We start from the raw sequence: 15,494 nt of genomic DNA on the forward strand, positions 1-15,494 counted from the left end.
TTGCTACAAGGGTCTATTTCCAAATTGCATAATTACATCAGTTGCACCAACAATAATCCTTTTTTTTTTTACTGCTTTCAAAGGCAATTTTATATTTCATACTTTATTGGGACATATGGGACTTTCTTTGCTACCATAGTTGAATAATTATGTTTTAAATGGATGATATATGAATGTATCTTATGGGGTAGGTTAAATGTGCTTTTTTGAATTTCTTCCCTTTATGGGAAGATCAGAAGATCCCAAATATGAAAACCTTATTTCACCCCCTATTGTATACACCTAATAATTTGTTTTATTTTCTCCAGAATATGGGCCATGCATTGTACTAAGGTCACCACAATAGGCTCTGCATGGTACTGTGGTCCACAGAATAGCATTTTACTGTGGCACTGGAATAAGGTTCCACATTGTACATTGTGGACATCAGAATACGGACTCCATATTTTCTTGTGATTTCTAAAATATTTCTGTTTATTGTACCAGAATATGGAATCTGCATTATACTGTGATTTACAGAATTAGGCTTTGCACAGTACAGTGTTCACTAGAATATAGACACTGATATTATCAAAATATTATTATTATTACCTTTTATTTATAAAGAACCAAAATATTATACAGCTCTGTACATTGAGGAGATTATGATACAAGCAAACAGCATACAATGACATAAAGCAGAAGGTAAAGATGGCCTTACCCAACCGAGCCTATAATCTAAGAGGTGTGGGGTACACTTGGTATAAAAGGTAGCAGAATACCAATTTTAGCTCTTTTTAGTGACATATGTTCATCGATATAGGCCCTGTGCTAGTTCCTGGCTCTAGGCAGTTGGTGATTAGATACACTGTGCTAGTTCCTGGCTATTGGCAGTTGGGGATTAGAGGCACTGTGCTGATTTCTGGTTATGGGCAGTTGGGAATAGATACACTGTGCTAGTCCCTGGCTCTGGGCAGTTGGTGATTAGATACACAGTGCTAGTTCCTGGCTCTGGGCAGTTGGCGATTAGATACACTGTGCTAGTTCCTGGCTATTGGCAGTCGGGGATTAGAGGCACTGTGTTGATTTCTGGCTCTGGGCAGTTGGGGATTAGAGGCACTGTGCTGATTTCTGGTTATGGGCAGTTGGGAATAGATACACTGTGCTAGTCCCTGGCTCTGGGCAGTTGGTGATTAGATACACTGTGCTAGTTCCTGGCTCTGGGCAGTTGGCGATTAGATACACTGTGCTAGTTCCTGGCTATTGGCAGTCGGGGATTAGAGGCACTGTGTTGATTTCTGGCTCTGGGCAGTTGGGGATTAGAGGCACTGTGCTGATTTCTGGTTATGGGCAGTTGGGAATAGATACACTGTGCTAGTCCCTGGCTCTGGGCAGTTGGTGAATAGATACACTGTGCTAGTTCCTGGCTCTGGGCAGTTGGTGATTAGATACACTGTGCTAGTTCCTGCCTATTGGCAGTTGGGGATTAGAGGCACTTTGTTGATTTCTGGCTCTGGGCAGTTGGGGACTAGAGGCACTGTGCTGATTTCTGGTTCCGGGCAGTTGAGAATAGATACACTGTGCTAGTCTCTGGCTCTGGGCAGTTGGTGATTAAAGACACTGTTGCTAGTTCCTGGCTCTGAGCAATTGGTGATTAGATACACTGTGTTAGTTCATGGCTTTGGGCTGTTAGTGATGAGAGACAATGTGCTGGTTCCTGGCTCTGGGCAGTTGGTGATTATATACACTGTGCTAGTTCCTGGCTCTGGGCAGTTGGGGATTAGATGCACTGTGTTGATTTCTGGCTTTGGGCAGATGGTGATTAAATACGCTGTACTAGTTCATGGCTCTGGGCAGTTGGTGATTAGAGACAATGTGCTAGTTCCTGGCTCTGGGCAGTTGGTGATTAGAGACAATGTGCTAGTTTCTGGCTCTGGGCAGTTGGTGATTATATACACTGTACTAGTTCATGGCTCTAGGCAGTTGGTGATTAGAGGCAATGTGCTAGTTCCTGGCTCTGGGCAGTTGGTGATTAGAGACAATGTGCTATGTGAAGATATCAGGTTTATTTGGCCCAATACTACCCATTTCACGCTGGTCCCCAGCTGTTCCATACTTCCTGTAGAGGAAGGATGGGGGGAGAATGAATGCAGTTCCAGCCCCCTCACCTGTATACAGGACACCAGTTGATCTTTATCCATAACCCACCCGGCTTCATTTAAGGACAATGAATACCAACCTCACTGCCACATCATCAATATACAATACACAATATACATATTTACAATTAGCTACAATGTCCCCTTATCAACATGTAGACACTGCAGTTGTAGTCTGTTGAGTTGGGGAACAAAAGCAAAGGTTATTAAAAGTACTTGCTATAATCCACATTATGTAAGAAACGAGAAACAGGATGGTCACAGTGTTATCACAGTCGTTTTGTCACATGCTAGTTCCTGGCTCTGGGCAGTTGGTGATTAGATACACTGTGCTAGTTCCTGGCTCTGGGCAGTTGGTGATTAGAGATACTGTGCTAGTTCCTGGCTCTGGGCCGTTGATGATTAGAGGCACTGTGCTGATTTCTGACTCTCGGCAGTTGGTGATTAGAGGCACTGTGTTAGTTCCTGGTCTGTGCACTTGGTGATTAGATGCACTGTGCTAGTTCCTGCTCTGGGCAGTTGGTGATTAAAGACAATGTGCTAGTTCCTGGCTCTAGGCAGTTGGTGATTAGATAGAGGCACTGTGCTAGTTCCTGGTTCTGGGCAGTTGGTGATTAGAGGCACTGTACTAGTTCCTCGCTCTGGGCATTTGGTGATTAGAGGCACTGTACTGGTTCATGGCTTTGGGCAGTTGGTGATTAGAGGAACTGTGTTAGTTTCTGGCTCTGGGCAGTTGTTGATTACATGCACTGTGCTGGTACTTGGCTCTATATGAACAATGCATTTTACACTTCTTGTCTCATCAGAATATAAATTCCACAACTTACTGTGGTCAATAGACTATGTGTCCTTCATTGTTGTCACGATAATCAGATCTCATCTCTGCATTGCATGCTGGTTACCATAATTTGGTCTCTACATTGTCCTGTGGCCACTGGAGTACATGCTCTGCACTGTGGTCAGTGGCAGATGGGGGCGGGGGGGGGGGGAGGGCGATCGGGGCAATCTCCCCACCTAGCAGCACAAACCTATTCACCAGTCCAGCTAGTTAAACCTGCTCTGGGCCAGAGTTTTACCTGTACTCCAGCGATCCCGTGCATCTTGTCTCTGATTTCTGTGAATTCTGAACTGAAAAGTTCCTGACCTCCATTCTGCCTGTCATTTGGTTCTGCTTCTATTCCTACTTGTTGCTTGCCTGACTTGTTTCATGCTCCCTTCACTTATCTGATTTGACACTCTGCAGTCCGTCTGTGTACCAGTTCTGACTATTTTAACCAGTCCCTTCTTTCTTCTATCACCAGCTCATCACACCTGGAGACAGGATAAGAGGGTAGCGAACTGCGAACCTACCAGCAGCCAAGCCCAACCCCCCATGTGGAGTTCCATGGTGAAAATCGGGGCTTCATTTGACTCAGTGCCTATGTTTCTGCCAGCACTACTCCAGATTGGCAAAAGAAAATGCACTAAATCTGGGAGAATCATGAACGCAAACCTTCTAAATGTTTCTCTAATACCACGGCAACCATAGACAGGGGGTCCCAGCTGTTATACTAATGCATCCCAACTAGAAGTCTGTGAGAGTTACTCGTGATTTCCCTGTTTGACTGGGTCTAAATCACACATCTTGACCTCTCCATCAAGTAACTAACCATTAAATATTATAAGTTATACAAGCACAAGTCTATCATCAAAATCAGTGGTAATCGTTTTCACGATTACCACCATTCAGACACCAAACAGTACTACAACTAAATTGCGAATGATTGAAAAAACGGAGTGTACAATAATGAGACTTACCTGCATAGGGACATTGTAGATGTCCGATTGCATAATGTTATTTACTTGAAGTAACTCCAACTATTGACATGTTAGTCAGTAGATGTTAACGTCAGCGCGACCTGTCTGACTTGTAATTTAAAGCGGCAATGTTGTGTTAAGTGTTTAAACACTTAACCTGTGGGCTCCTGACATTGCCACACTGTAAAATAGTACCCAACCCATCAAAATAACCACAATGTACTAGAAGTATAGATAAACCATTCAGTAATCTTTTCTTTCAGTTATCATAAGCATACAAACAAATAAATAGTACAAAATATTTTACTTCACAAAGATAACTTCAGGATCATATTAACGATACAGTCCTTGCATATAGTACATATAATACAGTATAGTTCAGCTAACAGTTAGTCTGAAAAGTGAGTTTCCAGTTCATATCCTGAAATGTATTACACATTCTGTTACTAAGTTCACTCTTTGTTTTTTATGAGTAATTTCTTGTGTATATAACTCCGAGTTACTTTGCTGTGTGTGTGTATATATATAGGTGTGCACTATCATAATCATCAGCATCATCATCATTTATTTATATAGCGCCAACATATTCCGTAGCGCTTTAGGAGTGTGATATAAGTTTTTACTCTCTGCTTGCGTGGATGGGGGAGTAGGGGCATCCAGCATTGCCAGGGCACACTCACCTCTGGGCCCTGCCCACCCTGCATCTCCATTGTTATGCACCTGGATAATAGTATTGTAGCACTAAGGGTTAAATACAGTGTTATGGAAGAAACTGTAGGGTAAGTTATTTGCTATTGTAGGGTTATTGTGTAGTGTTGCAGGGATCTTAGGGTGAACTACAGTAATAACTATTGCAGGGTATTGCAGAGAAATACAGTATAGTGAGGGTTAGGTATTATAGAGTATGGTTGTAGAATGTTGCAGGGTTAAACAGTATTGTATTGTGATTGTTGAATAATTAAATATAAGAGTTAAGAGTTAAATAAGATTAGATTACAGTATAATATTGTTAGCACAGAGAAAAAATACCTGTAGAAGTACTGCAAAGTGCTCAGTGAAGTGTGTTCAAGATGTCCTGAAAGCAGAAAACTGTGGTGTGGTGTTCAGAGAGAGTGAGTGCAGGTTGGGTCTGGCCTTTAAAAGCTCAAGACCAATACTGCCATTTTACTCTTTATTACTCCATTACTCTTTATGACCACATACATATTACTGAACGTTGCTAGATTTGATGAATCATCCCACTTGGCCATACATGTGTTACAGGTATGAAGTGGCCTCCGGTGAATGCGCAGCACATAAGTGACACTGTGCACATGCCAATCCAGCAGTGGTAGTAGTGGTGGTCATTACAGGACAATCCCTCCAGGATTCTCATGGCCAGACCACACACCACGCAATGACATCAACGAGCACTCCTTCACAGTTATCCCTACTTCACTGGGGTATAGTACAAGGATAGCAGTGGCAGGTAAATGCATCTTGTCTTTGGCAGTGCCTCCACCCATGTCTTTTTATGGGCCTTTTGGCTTGACTGTCGAATATATCCGTCTATCCAGCCTACTTTGGGAAACCCTACCTGCCCAGCCATTTCTCAATAAACCTAGATGATCCTCATTAATATTCTCCCCACAGTAATTTAACTCTATGCACGGTCTCCACACTCTCTACTAATTTCCCCCCAGTTACAGCTGGCTGCACAGATAGTCTACAGTGTACACATGGGCCTGGGGCAGCTGGAGATGCTCATGTGTGTTGAAATAATAAGGTATAACTGTGTGAGCCCGTTCTGGTGACTAAGTTGAGTCTATATGTAGTAATATATTAAGGATATTGTTACAGTTTGGTCTCACAAACTTCACATATGTTAAGAAATAAGGATATCTCCTGTTTGTCTGATCTGTTATCTGTGCAATTACTGCTGCAGCCATGTGTAGGATCACTTCTGCAGTTCACTGATTCAGTTGGTTCCTATGTTTATAGCAACCAGCATTTCTTTAACTCTGTAAGCATCAGCTGTGTAATTACTGCTGCAGACATGGAGCCAATCATCCAGCCAACTTCTGATTGACTTTATTGGCTTTATAAACCGCTCTTTGTTATCAATCCAGTGCTGGTGATAGTTCCTGCTTGATCTAGTGTGCCTTTTATGCTGATGTGTTCTGCTGTTAAAGTTCTGACCCAGATTGTTCTAAGGATTCACTGTCTTTTCCTGTATTCTGACTTTCACTAGTTAAATGGATTTGCTCTCAAATCTATACCTGCCGTTATCTCTGGTTTGTTTGAAGGAAGGGCTGTCTACTACTATATTCTGTCCTCGCGTTGTTAAATGGATTTGCTCTCATATCTCTACCTGCCGTTACCTCTGGCTTCTTTGAAGGAAGGGCTGTCTACTCCTATATTCTGTCCTCACGTTGTTAAATGGATTTGCTCTCATATCTCTACCTGTCCTGTCCTCTGACTTGTTAAAAAGAACTGCTGATTTCCCCTGCTCCTGACCTAGACCTCTCTGTACTCTGCATTAACCCTTGAATGTCTGGCTCTGAGCTCTGCTCTGGTTGCTCACTACTTGCTAGTGTGTGCTGTCCACTCACCTGGGCAAGTGCTAGATCAATAACTGCTACTACCCAAGCTTAGTCCTGTAGGCAACCGTATAACTGTGTGAGCCAATTCTGGTGACTAAGCTGAGTCTACATGAAATAATATATATAAGGTGTTCTTAAAGTTTTGTCTCACACACCTCATACCTGTTAAGAAATAAGAATCTCTCCTGTTTGTCTGATCTGTCATCTGTACAATTACTGCTGCAACCATGTGTAGGATCACTTCTGCAATTCATTGATTTATCTAGATGCTATGTATTTGCTTTATATCAACCAGCATTTCTTCAACTCTCTGCAAACATTAGCTGTGCAAATACTCCTGCAGACATGCAGCTAATCATGCAGCAAACTTCTGATTGTTTGCTGGCTTTATAAACTGCTCCCTGTTATCATTCCAGCACTGGTGATTGTTCCTGCTTGACCAAGTGTGTCTTGTACCCTGACCTGCTCTGCTGTTAAAGTTCTGTCCTGGATTGTTCTAAGGATTCTCTGTCTTCTCCTGAACTCTGACCTTGGCTTCTTAAATGGATTTGCTCTCATATCTCTACCTGACCTGACCTTAGGCTTGTTGAAAAGAACTGCTGATTTCTCCTGCTTCTGACCTCGGCCTATCTGTACTTTGCATTTACCCTTGTCTGTCTGGCTCTGAGTTCTGCTATTAACATCCTTGTTGCTCACTATCTGCTACCTTGTTTTGTCCACTCACCCTGACAAGTGCTAGATCAACAACTGCTACTACTCTAGCTTAAGTTCTGGGTGTAGCTGACTACTGTGGAACATAACTAGTTCCTTGAAAAGGGGGCTGCTAAAGGTGAACATCTTGTGAAGTGGTTCTACAAATTGAGGATCTCACGCTACTCTGCCCAATAACTACAGCACTGCAGACAGCTGGAATCCCAGGAAGTCTTGGTGTCCTCTCCATTGTATCTAACAAAAGCTAAAAGGAAATAGGTGGGTGCACTAAAGATCTCATTGTTAATAGATGAGGACGTGGTGGAATATAAATTAAAACTTAACTTTTATTATTTTAATTAAACCAGCAATGTATAGAAATATATATTCAATAAAAACAATGTGTGTAATTAAAAGAAGCAGGATGCACCAGATGCCTTGCCTCAATATAATGGGGAATATAATATGTAATTATGGTAGAGTTATTTTCGCATTTCAATCCTCCAAATGAATCATATTGAATTCATAATCTATATACCCCATCTGATATAAAATAATCTTATTGAATAAGTATACAGCAGTAGTGCCAATGCTGTTCGCTATTCTCTTAATTAGCTTTCATGAGTCATATTAAATTCATAATCTATATGCCACATCTGGTACAAGATAATCTCATTGAATAAATATATAGCAATAGCACCAATATTATTCGCTGTTCTCTTATTAGCTTTTCATGAAGATATACGGAGGTGATACACTATCTACCTAAAGAGGCTCCAAACTAACTCTGGTTTAATTAAAGCAAATCTCCATTTCTATGTGCCACGTCTGATGTAAAAGATCTAATAAATAAATATATAGTAGTAGTGCCAGTGTAATTCGCAAATCTCTTAATTAACTTTCATAAATCATAATAGGTTCATAATCTGTATGCCACGTCTGGTATGAGATAATCTCATTAAATAAGTATATAGCAATGACGCAAGTGTTATTTGCTATTCTCTTGATAAACTATTGTGGAAATATATGAAGGTGATTTGCTATCTGCCTAAAAAAGCTCCAAACTAACTCTGTTTTTATTGGAGCAAATATTAGTTTCTTAGATCCCCTAAGGTCAAGAGTCAGCTGGTGCACCCAGCGCGTTTCACTGCATGCTTATTTTTTTTTGCCTTGAATAAGCACACAGTGAAACACGTTGTGATTTGTTATAAAGCTGAAAATAAAACAGAATTGGGGGACCTCCTCAGCATACCTGGAGGAGGATTTAGTGCAGCGGGCTCTCACTCCTTTCTCTGTTTGGACCTTGTGAATGCTGGAGGCTCACATGTACAGTCTGCAAGGTAAGTACAGTTGCCCATCACAGCCTTATCCAGGCCCAGGCCCCTCCCTGCACTAGAGGCATCTAAATGATGTCATCCTGTGTTTGTAACTCAGCTTCATTGTCTTTAACACAGGCTGGTCTGTGCATACCAGGGGCAGAGTAAGTCTAAGTTACATATGTAAGCTGTTTCAAATAAAGCCTGTCTATAAAAAAATTAAAATAATGTTCACTTTAATTACTACATGACTTTGAGAGATACAGGATGCTAAGTAAGGATTTGGTGAGAAGCCATCATGCATAACTGAAATCCCATAATTGGAGAAACAAACAAACCAACAAAAGAACAGGTTAACACATTTTATGATTCAAGAGGTCAAGTGATGTACATTCTCATTTGAATTTTGTAATGGAGCCTTCTACTGGAAAATCTCTAATTGTAACACAATGGGGTGTATTTATGAAAACTGTTACACAAATAACATCTGATTGGTTGCTATGGATAAAACATTGTTTGTGAATAGTTACCAGTGCCAGGGGCAAACGCAGGATCTGTAGAGGGGGGGTTTCCACACCACGCCACCAGTGGGTGTGACCAGCATGCATGGGGGCGTGGCTATAATTTTAGACAGTGCTTGGCTGCTCTCCAACTCTTCCTATCCCTGTAATATACATGGGCAATGCTGTGTGCACTACTGTTAGGTGCACGCAGCTCTCCCTTTTCAAGTAGAGCTGTGTGAAGAGGGAGCAGGGTCCGGCCACCTTATTTATACAGTGCCCCAGGCTTGGAGGGAGGTTTCCGGGCACTTGGAAAACCCCCCCTCGGTTTGCCTATGAGTGCACCATTTGTTTTCAAGCATACCTTCCATTTTTGAGAACAGAAGCATGGAGCTTCAGGTAATGTGGGGTGGATTTCTCCTGTGTTTATCCAAAGTGGACAATGCCTTTAAACTTATATCAGATAATTAAACTTATCAACTATGCTATCAACTAACAAATAAAGGATAATAATAATAATAATAATAATAATAATAATAACTATGCAGAAAAATTACGTTTCCTGAGCAAAATGACTTATGCCTATATGTTGTAGGGTATAAATTCCCTTTAATATTGTTGGTAATATAGATAATAATAAGAAATGTATATACACATATAAATTACATATTGGTATAATCAATTAATGTCTCTTTAAAAGTGCATCACTTTTACATTACATGGATGGACATCCTACCCAGTGTGTTGCTTGACGCAGCAGGAGTGTAAGTGTTTTGGCATAAATGACTGTCAATTCCTGTAGAAAGAAGAATTTGCATTTCCCTTGTATTTTACTTTCTAGGATATAGGCATTGGAAGATAAGAGTGCTATATCTCCAATTTTGCTCATATTGCATGGCATGTCAGCTGCAATATCCTTTACCCTGCAACCACCTGGCACAAAATGGGTTACTGAGATGCGGGAAAAATCTGCAGGAAACCGAGGATATGTTACTCAGACCCGGGAGTAAACAGGAAGCCTAAGTGAAGTGTCTCTGATGGCCTGGCACACAAAGCCTCATCTCCGCCAAGAACAGAGTTCAATCTCCATGTCAGGTAATAATAAATAAATAAATAAAATGCAATCCGTGTTTGCACTGGTGTGACGATGGTACAAGGATGTTAGGTCCCAAACAGCAGGGTCACTTTCCATGCAATCATTATCACAGAATATGCATGGATTGGAATAAATTTATTATCCATATAATTTTAGATTATCAAATCATCCCTAGACAAATCCTCCCATGATACATACAGAAAATATAAGTGCCAAGACCAGTTTTCAGGAAAGTATGGGATTAGATGTAATAAAAAAAATTTAGTTACACAAATCAATAAATAACATGGAAGCCACTATTGTATATACAATAAAGGACCACAAACATGAAAAAAGCATAAGGTTCACTTTAGGAGTGTAACTAGAATTGACCGATACCCGCTGCTAAATTTTGAAGAGGCTAGTACTCTTCTAAGGTGGATTACTAAAGTCACATCCACACACTCATAGTTGCCTACTCTAGGCGTTCTTCTGGACTCCCAGGAGACCATTGCACCATCCCGCATCGGCCTACTTTCCTTGTGAAGTGGGTGGGGGCAAGAATAAATGACCCGATTCACAGAGAATTGTGCTGTAATATTTACCAAATCACGACATTGAGTATCAGGGGGCTAGTCCACTATGTACCGGATCATGCAGCTTTACCACACTTGGCAACAGGATCTTCCCTAGACTCCAGCAGATAAAAGGTCACTTAATCTCACTGCTTTAGAAGGGCTCATCTTGGAGACCTTAACATACTGCTATAGACATAACAGTCACCCAATTTAACGTCATTGGTACTGGAAGAATGTCCATGTTCTAAATCCTGGGTAGCCCTGGTTAGCCCTGCTGGAGAAAAATAGCATTCCTAGGAGTATATTTACTAAACTGTGGGTTTGAAAAAGTGGAAATGTTTGAAAATGTGCCTATAGCAGCCAATCAGATTCTATTTATAATTGAATTAGTACATTCTACAAAATGACGGCTAGAATCTCCACTTTTTCAAAGCCGCAGTTTAGTAACTATACCCCCTAGTATCAGTTTCTCTTTTGATCCCAACCACGACATATATATCTCTCCATTACCAAGTTTTTAAAGCCCCCGAGATCTCCACTCTTACAGGAAAAATGATTCTTAATGCGCTAAATGAGTGTGATATAACAAAATTATCCCATAACCTGATCGGTGTAAGGATGTGGTAGGACAGGTACTGGATGAGTTAGTATAACATAATAAAGGCATAAATTGAAATTAATACATGTCCTCATAAACCTATTTCAACACAATTGATTAAGACCACAAAATGGCAGGCCTCTGCAGTCTGTAGTTGTTGGTACACTTTAAATGTCAGACAAAGCCTGAATGCAAAGTATATCTAAATTTGTCTGCTGGGATTCCAAATGTAAAAAGATAAATACATGTCTTAAATGATAATTATCACAGGGACAAAAGGAAAAAACATTTTTATGGGGCAAGACCACACATTTTTTTTTCAAAGACATACAATATATGTAATATTTAAATGCATACTACACATATACAAAGAATATAAATGGCAAATGCACATATGTTGTACATAATGGGGGTCATGCAGAGTTGGACGCAAAGTGCAGTTTGCTGTGTATAATAAGCTCTTTCCTTTTGCGCATGCCATATGATTGCCATCTTGCGCTTACAACCACTTGCTACCTTTTACGTTTGAAGAGGCGGAACAAGGAAAGCAGGGGGCATATAAGCATAGCCAAAATACATTATGGGCATATTGGAGCTACTTATGTAGTCTGAGACTCAAATGCACATGCGGCTGTCAGGAGAATCTTTCTGGTGTAAGTTATGAACTGATAAAGACGACAATCAGTTGAGATGTGTTCAGCTGAACATGCAGGTGCAAAATGTGTATTTTTTAATGTAATGTACATCTTTGACAAAAATTGGGTCCAACTCTACATGAGACCCAATATATACAGTGGTTATAAAAGGTACTCACCTCCCTTCACATTTTGCTTTGTTACGACATGGAACCATGATGGATTTATTTGATATTTATTCCCACTAATCAAAACAAAGTACTCGATAATGTGCCAAGAAAATGTAATTCCACCAAATTAATTATGAACAAAAAATGAAAAAAGTGATAGCATTAGTATTTACCTTGTTATATCCATACAAGATTTCCTCTGAAGTAACTAACTTTCTTCACAAGTCCCATTAATAATTTATTGAAGTCCACCTGTGTGCAGTTAAGGTGTGTCAAATGGTTACAGCGTAAATACACCTGTCTCGGTGACCTCAACAAGGTAGAACATTCCAAGCAGATCCAGGACAAGGTCATTGTGAAGTTCCAATCAAGAAAAGGGTACAAGAATAGTTCCATACATTGAATATACTCCAAAGCAAAGTTAAGTCCATCATACAAAAATGGAGAAGATATGGAACAACTGTGAATCTGCCTAGAACAGGCCATACTCCAAAACTGAGTGTATGGGCAGGAAGAGCTTTAGAAAGGGAGGCCAACATGAGGACAATGTCAACTCTAAAGGAGCTACAGTCTTCCATAACAGAGATGGGATTAAATATGCATGGGACTAAAGTAGCATGGGTGCATCATAAATCTGGATTGTATGGAAGCGTGGCAAGAAGAAAGCCTTTGTTGAAACAAATTCACATCAAAACCTGGTTACAGTTTACCCAAAGATGTGGAAGACATGATCATGGAGAGGAAGATAGAAGTTGAAATTTCGAGCCTCAATGCCAAGTACTATGGTAGGCACCAAACCAACACTGCACATCACATTGAAAACACCATTCTTACAGTGAAGCATGGTGGTGGCAGTATCATGTTCTGCAGCAGGGACTAAATAGCTCATAAAAATAGAGCAGAAAATGGACAGAGTAAAGTGCAGAGAAATCCTGGAGGAAAACTTGCTTCAGGCTACAAGATTTATCTTTCAACACGGCAATAAACCAAATACAGCAAAAACCACAGTGGAGTGGCTTCACACCAAAAAAGGTTAATGTTCTGAAGTGGCCTCGTTGAAGACCAGGGGGTAAATGTATTAAGTTGAGAATTTTCCGGCGGGTTTGAAAAGTGGAGATGTTGCCTATAGCAACCAATTAGATTCTAGCTATCATTTTGTAGAATGTACAAAATAAATGATAGCTAAAATCTGATTGGTTTTTCAAACCCGCCAAAAAACTCTCCGCTTGATACATTTACCCCCAGATCTCTATTCAATTGATCATCCATGGCACAATTTAAAAATTGCTGTCCACCAATGATCGCCATCGAACCTGATGGAGCGTAAGCATTGTTTGCCATGAAGTATGGGCTAAAATTCCAGAAAAACTGATAGAAATGTACCCAAATAGACTATATATAATTGCTGCCAAATGTGTTTCTATTGAGAATTAACTCTGGGGGGGGGGGGCATAAAAACTAATGCAATCACTTTTTTTCAGTTATTTTTGTTCATTATTAATTTGGACAAATGGTTGGATTCATTTTTCTCCCATTATCGAGTACTTTCTGTTGATTAGTTGAGATACATTTAAAAAAAATCCACCATGTTGTAACACAGCAAAATGTTAAAAAGTTCAAGGGGGTGGGGCGAATACATGTTATAGCCACTATAAATCCTTCCCTTGAATATCTTACAAACTGCATTATACAATACACATACAAAGTTTGAATTGGATAGCCTTTTATCGCTCCTTTGTGGACATAGGTGCAGGGCCGTAATGAGGGTGGTGCGGGCGGTGCCGTCGACTAGGGCGCAAAGCCAAGGGGGCGCAGCAGCCGCCCGCTATCTGCCTTCAGCCCTTAAGTTCCACTTAAGGGCTGAAGAGAGAGAGAGAGAGAGATTTTAACTTACCAGAGTTTGATGCTTCAGCCGTTAAGTTCCGCATGTGCATTACACTGACAGGAAGTTCTGCATTTGGAACACAAGTTTGCGTTCCAAATGCCTGTCTGTGGAACGCACATGCGTTCCACGGTGGAACTTAACGGGTGAAGCATCAAACTCTGGTAAGTTAAAATCTCTCTATCTCTCTCCTCCTACCCCTCCCCCCCATCCCCCTCCTTAGATGGGGGTCGCCGGTGCCCTGTCTCGCCCAGGGCATCAAAATGTATAGTTACGGCACTGCATAGGTGTATTGCACTTTTATCTTTTCCTTTTCTTTTTTAAAACTTTTTTCTTAACTTTCTTTTTTTAAAATCTTTTGGACAATATTTTTTTGTCTTATGGGTATTCCAAGCACCTGTTATGACCCACTAAATACACCTATCAGTATCTATACATAACCTATTTTAACAGAAGCGTACAAATATAAATTACAGAGGAGATATTTCTAATGTTAGCTGGTTACATGATTTGTACAGTTATCGTCAGACTGTACAAGAAATCTGTATTTAGTCCCTCGCTACAAAGCTGTGATCTGCATTCCAGAGGAAACATCCACAACACTTCAGTCCTGGAGGAAGCAGAGAGGAAGCCTGGACCTGCAGCTGTACAGTCACAGAGAACATTATGCACACCACACAAGGGAGCAGTAAACCAGTGACATTGGCCACGTAAGGGTTAATGAGGATTCCCATAACATCACACAGATGGAGGAGAAGATAATCCACAGAAGAAAAGACACTGGCAATACAACTTGCCACTTCAAAGTAAAAACAAAACAAAACAACATTATTTTTCTCCGATTTATGTGGCTACCTCTTTTGACTATTTACTGTAAAAAGGCAAACAAGTTATTGTATTTGTTCTCTTTGTGTAAAACTGTATCCTTTTCGCTTCTTCCGCTGTTATCACAGATTATCCCTATCACCTCCAGTTTGTTAAAAGCTCCATTATCCATATCTCACAGATGTGACACTATGTAAACTCCTCAGCATGACCCCAACTATTGATACAAACAGCTTTTCCTTGCAGTTAGCTGCCTCAGTGGCGTGTCTTTCTCAGCTGGATGTCCATTGTGTTGCAATGCTGACTGTTGATGTACACAAAGAACACACGCAGTGATTACTAAACTCTGGGGACCAGGCAGAGTTTATAGTACATGCTGTATCCTTTGTGGCTAGCAGCCAAACGCCTGTGGCATTCTGTATATTTACAGTATTTAGAACAGAGGGATTTTTTTTCACACTTTCAGTAAGGAAATCTTTGTAGATTCCAGAATTATTGGAACATGTTATTCACATTGCTAAAGCAAATATAATTAAAAAAACATTAAACATTGAATCAACTGTGCATTAATAGAAAAGGAAATCGTTTATCTTTTTTTTTATATTTAAAATAATTTTTGTTTTCCTGGGAACTTTCCATGGTACCAATTAAGTGTCCACCTTATTAAGTACAAACTATTTAACATTTCAGTATGGAGTAGCCAGTGGG

The 15,494-nt window shown here is 40.4% G+C and overlaps 1 long non-coding RNA gene across 1 annotated transcript in view; it reads left to right on the forward strand.

The window, feature by feature from the left end:
- LOC142100082 (uncharacterized) overlaps positions 1 to 15,235 on the forward strand; it is a 33,825-nt gene extending 18,590 nt beyond the window's left edge. Inside the window, exons 2-3 of the long non-coding RNA XR_012678690.1 lie at positions 9,865 to 10,118; positions 14,547 to 15,235. This is a non-coding gene — a long non-coding RNA (uncharacterized LOC142100082). The remainder of the gene's footprint in view (positions 1 to 9,864; positions 10,119 to 14,546) is intronic.
- The last annotated feature ends 259 nt before the right edge of the window (positions 15,236 to 15,494 follow it).

This window comes from Mixophyes fleayi, chromosome 8 (genome assembly GCF_038048845.1).
Source record: "Mixophyes fleayi isolate aMixFle1 chromosome 8, aMixFle1.hap1, whole genome shotgun sequence".
Classification (NCBI taxonomy): Eukaryota; Metazoa; Chordata; class Amphibia; order Anura; family Limnodynastidae; genus Mixophyes; species Mixophyes fleayi.